Below are 6,000 nucleotides of genomic sequence, written 5' to 3' on the forward strand. Positions count from 1 at the left end.
AGAAAATAAGACTACAGACACCGGAAAACCTACAGTGTCCAGGCTGGAGTCCAGAAGTTCTGTTACTCCTGCAGAGGGCCTGCATTTGGTTCTCAGGTCCCAAGTCATGACCCACAACTGCCCTAACTCCAGCTCCAGGAGATCCTACACCTTTGGCCTCTAAGGGCACCCATATAGCTAACACACACAGGCCCTACAGGTTATTTAAAGCAGTGATAAAAATCTATGTAATTTATTTATATGACCTCTGAAGGTCAGAAGAGGGCATCAGATTCCCCAGAAGTTGAACTACAGGCAGTGGTAGTGAGCGTTTGATTTCTTTAAAAAAAAAACCCAGTTATGTGAATATGTTAGTTTTAATTCCAGGTGTCAGATAAAAGTCTCTCAACCATCTGTCACTCTAGTTCTAGAAAGTCTGACTCCTCTTCTGTCCTCCCCAAAAGGCACCAGGGACATGGTGCTCGGACATACATGGAGGCAAAATATACACACGAAATGAAAACAATAAAATAACTTAACAAACATAACCTAAAACTTAATAAAAAGCAAAATGGAAGATAATAAGGAACACGGAAGAGTAAGCACAAGAATCAAGCCAGCAAACACACAAACCAAACCAAAAAGCAAATCAAAGTCACCTGGGTGGAGAGAAACCTCTCTATGTCGGGCTCCAACATCTTCAGAAAGTCCAAGTGTAATCTCTCAGCAGCATTGAACTCCAATTGCTTTCCAACCAACCAACAGCTTCTGTACTCTCAGGACCGCAGGCAGCCTCGGCCAGAGCTGTGTGTGGACAGGTGTCTGTCATTCCTCACCATGGTTCCTTGTGAGGTCAGAGCAAGCAATTGTGGCTGGGAACATCCCACTGGTTTTCCTCCCTTTCTGTCTCCAAGGCAGGAAGACTGGTCTTGGTGAGTGAGGTAGTAGGGGGCTGGTTACACTCAAATGTCTGTCCCCCCAGTGTTGCGCAGTGATCCACTCGTCCTGCGAGGCCCACTGTCCAAGGTCCATAATATTTCCCTAAACAGCACCACTTGGTGGAAACATTCAAACATGACTCTCTGTGGAACTTTCGACACACAAACTTTAACAAGGACTCTTTCCTTGTTAATAAAAAAACAAGGAATTGTAAGAAAGACAATGGGCTCCAAAGCTTTGACCCTCTGACCACATTGGTAGTTGTGACAAAATACTGTTTTACATGGCACCCTAGGGCATGAGACTAACATCTGTGGGGCAGAGAGGAAGATGACACCATTCTATTACATCTGAGATTTCTCACCCAAGCCTAGGGTCCAAAGTAGGCTGATATGTTCAAATGATCAAGAAAACACCTGGTAGCCAGGATCCTAAAAACTACAGATGTGGGAGATGGAGTGCTTTCCTGGTACTCTAGACCTTTCTGCTCTCAAATGAAACTCTTTAGTTTTGTCCTTACAAATAAAGAAATTGTTTGTTTATGCATCTGGATGTTGACAAGGCAAGAGCAAGAGACCAACAGATTGATTGTATTAACAGGGCTGCTTTCTAATTCCAACTGATACTGTGTATGTATTCCCAGATGATCAAGACAATCAATCTATCAAGCCCTTTCTAAAGGCCACATGTTCTGCTCTGTAGCAAGTCTCTAGTGCTTGTGAGGCCACAAACCTTACTACTGTTGTATGGGGTTAAAGTTTGCAGAGGGAGTTGTCAGAACACACACACACACACACACACACACACACACACACATACACACACACACACACCACACATGTAAACATGATCAACTCAGCTGTGCCAACCTGACGAGAGCCCTCCAGGGTCAGCTGACAGACATGAGACAAAGTGAAAGTCAGGAGAATCCCATAAAGATGAGCCCATGGTAGTTATAAAATTTATGAGAGTGGAGGCAGGAGGATCAGCAGTTGAAGTCATCTTTGGCTACACAGTGATGAGGAGGGCAGTCTGTGCTTCAGGAGGCCCTGTCTTGTGAAACCAACATGCAAAAGCAAACGAGAACTGCTTTTGTTTTCTGTATGGTCTTTGTTCCCAATGCTCCAAAAATTAATGGTCACTGTTACACCAGGGCATAGACACAAGTGAGTGTGACATCAGTGACTGCGGTGTGAGGGCAGTGGTCAGCCATTTCCATGCACTTGAAGGTAAGCTGCTATCACCTCCCAGCAGATGTCATCAGTTTTACACATTAAAGGGGCCTCACAGGATCCACCCAGAACCAGCTACAGACGGATACCAAAGGCACTGGACTGCAGTTTAGCAGAGGTGGAGGAGGACGTTCTGTCTTAACAAAATGTTCACTGTCACTGGAGGCAGCACCTGCCTCCACATTCCACACAGAGCACTGGCCAGCAGTTCTAACAAGCTAACCCATCACACAGTGAGGGGAGGCACCAAAGCTGTGCTTGCCGGTTCTCTAATCAGATATTTGATTTACGAAGGTCACAGAGGGCAGGCTCTCCCTCCTCAGCATCACCTTGGAGACCAGGAAGGCACCTGAAAGGGGCTCTGTTGCTGCACCATGACAGTTCTGCTCCCCACTGCCTCTCCATAACAGATGAAAGATTGGGATTGGAGGAAGAGGTTTCATTCAAGCCTAGGCTTGGAAATTTGGGGAGACTCTCCTTCTCGTTAGACAGTCCCCTCTGTTTTCCCAAAGGCACGGGTGTTTGGGGAGCTTCTGTGAATTGCTGGGCAGAGTATTCCAGCACTGGGCAGTTTTGTCCCTGGACATGTTCTTTGAGCTTTTGGCCAGCAGAACCCAAGGGCACAGACTTGATCCTTTGCTTCAATATCATTGCCCGGCCTCCTGTGCCTGATAACACACTAGGCTTTAGTGCCCCCTTCACCCTCCTTAAGACAGAAGATAGCCCATGGGATGACAGCTGTAGACAGAGGGACCCAAGCAGGGGCAGGGATGGGCTGTGGCGTGTCCCCCCCAAGGAAAGTTCTTCCTGGACGTACAAAACCAACTGTCCTTAGACTTACATTTATCCTGTCTTTGAATTCTCTTCAGCTGCCCACTTCCATAGTTGGCTTCAAAAGAATACTACTGAGCATTGCCTTTGGTCCTTGTATGGAGTCAGGACTTTTGAAGTGCCAGAAAGATCCTAAGTTAACTGGAAATGAGGAAGCTCTCTCTGCTAAAGCAAAGAGACACATCAGTGCCCTTCCTTAAGAGACCATCCGGTATGGCCTCTGAACAGGAGGACTTGATGTGACTTGGCCTCTACTTGGAAAGAAAGGGCCCAAACAAAAAAGAGAAACACTGAGGGACTTCAGATGTGTGGGAAAGAGGCAGTGTGATCAGGGCAATGTGCTCAATGTTCTTCATGACCTTGTATGGAAATGTCACTGTGAGATTGCTCATGCCCTATAGTCAATGTAAACTAATGCATGTTTTTAAACTGTTGTAGAGGAAGATGTTCAAAGTGAAAATGACCAAGAATGCAAAAATAAAAATGGGAGATTAGAAAGAAAAATAAGAGTAAATGCAGTCATACCCGAAACCAATAAATAAGTAAGAGCTAAAGACACAGAACAGCAGCCTCAGAAGGAAAGTCATTCGTTTGTGTCAACAGTTCTGGAACGTCCTAGTGGAGCTCACCACTAGAGATTCACCAACTCTGCAACCATCCAGCCAACAGCTATTACACTCCATGGACAAAACCAGTGAGTCCTGGATATTACCAGGCATCTATCATTCCTCACTATGGCTCCTTGTGATGTCATAGCCAGACATGAACTTACCGTGTCTGAGCACCAACCACAATGATTTCCTCAGGGACGGAGAAGGCATGGTAGCAGGAAAGGCGGGTAGTGGGGGAAGTAGGGGCCTGTGGCAGCTAGTTATATTCTGTTTTCTCTTGCTGCCAGTTCAAACACATGATTCTTCGTAGGACATTTGCCATCCAAACCATAAGAAGGCTATGTTCCACTTGAGTATTAATAGAAAGAATTGTGGTAATGCCAGCGACAGACTCCGGATTGTTGTCCCTTCAGTGGTTATAGACACTGATAATCGCCCATTACTGGACAGATAGCATGGTTCCCTTTTCACATGTGGAATTAACTAAAGACCAGGCTGGTGGGTGCAACTGAGAGGGATTTCTTTTTGTGGAATTATTTGAAGTTGAGACTCATCCTAAATCTGGATCATTTGAATGAGAAGATCCACCCTAAATCTGGATCATTTGAATGAGAAGATCCACCCTAAATCTGGATCATTTGAATGAGAAGATCCACCTTAAATCTGGATCATTTGAATGAGAAGATCCACCCTAAATCTGGATCATTTGAATCAGAAGATCCACCTTCAATCCGGATCATTTGAATGAGAAGATCCACCTTAAATCTGGATCATTTGAATCAGAAGATCCACCCTAAATCTGGGCCCTGCTTTCAGCTGTCAGCCCACATAAAAGGACATGGAAAAAGGAAGCTTGTTTTCTGTCTGCTGGCCCACAGTCTCACTGGCAAGTTCATCTATTCTGCCCCCTTCCCTAGTTGGTGTTAGAAACTACTTCTGTATTCCAATGTGGCCTGAAAACTGGCAGTTAGGGCCTCTCTGGCCTCCAGCACCAGAGTAGGGCTGCCGAGAGACTCCCATTGCCTTACTTGTTGTTCTATTGCTGGGAAGAGTCAGTATGACCAAGGCAGTTTGTAAAATAAAAGCATTTAACTGGGGACCAACTTACAGATTCAGAGGGTGAGTCTGTGACCATCATGGCAGGGAGCATGGCAGCAGCTAGGCAGGCAGGCAGGCAGGCATAGCACTGGAGCAGTAAAGAGCTTGAGAGGTCAAATCTTTTAAATTCAGACTCCATTTTAGTGAACCTTACCTAAGTTTGAACACAGATAAACTAACAGGCTAGTACCTAACATTAGTTTCCAAGTTGCCCCCCAACAAACCCCGAGCCTAGCTCCAGTTTCTAGGCTAATCCCCAATAAGACTAGTGTTTCCAGGTTACACCCTCAACAAGACCAGCATCTCCAGGTTATTCCCCTAACAAACCTGTACCCCCCAGGTTACAAGCTCACCCCCTGCCTAACGACCACCAATGCAGAGGGGAGCAGAAGTTAAGTTTATGATATGACTTCCGCACCAGCCAATTAGGTTGAAGGCCACAGTAGCTTTCCAATCAGATGCTTGCACACTCACCCCCTGCCTGCTGCCTACTATAAAGCCTTGCCCTATACCCATCCTGCATGAAGTCAGTGTGCTGGGCAGAGGGTGGGGGCTGGAGAGTATGGGAGGGAACTGAACTATTTCGAATAGAATAAAGACCCTGCTGTGAGTTGCATCAGATCAGCTCCTGTCTGTTTTTTGGGGGATCACTAACATTTCCCTGACACTACAACCTTATATCTGTATCTGCAATCAGAGCAGCAGCAGCAGCAGCAGCAGCAGCAGAGAGAAAGAATGAGGGGGTGGGGAGAAATTAGGCGTTGAAGGAGCCGGAGGATGAACCATTAGATGGAACCCGGTAAACTGACACAGGGCATTGACCTCCTCAATCAGGGATATCACTGTACCCTAGTGTTGGCAACCCCTGACTCTGCTAAACCCTTTTCTGCTTGTGCTTGAGTGACAGGGACTAGCACTGGGAGCTTATTATTTTAATTGATTTTTATTTTGTGGTGTGTGTGTGTGTGTGTGTGTGTGTGTGTGTGTGTGTGTGTGTGTGTGTGTTGTCAGGTTCAAAGGAAATTTCCTTTCCCTAAATTCCGGAAGGGACAAATGGCTAACCATAGTACCTATTAGCACACCAAGGTACATGCTGAGCTTCAGGGTCCCTCAGTGTCACAAGTATCTGTTACACATTTCAAAGTTGTAGATCTTCCCAGCATTTCTCACCTTCTCCCCTACCCTAAACTCCTTCCAGCTCATGGGCTTCTTTCCCTCAGTTACTCTTTCTCCTTATTTACCCCTTATACTTTTGGCTACTCTCTGTCTCTCTGTTCCTCTGTCTCTTTGTCTATCTCTATCTCCCAATC

The sequence above is a fragment of the Rattus rattus genome, chromosome 6 (assembly GCF_011064425.1).
Source record: "Rattus rattus isolate New Zealand chromosome 6, Rrattus_CSIRO_v1, whole genome shotgun sequence".
In the NCBI taxonomy this organism is placed as follows: domain Eukaryota; kingdom Metazoa; phylum Chordata; class Mammalia; order Rodentia; family Muridae; genus Rattus; species Rattus rattus.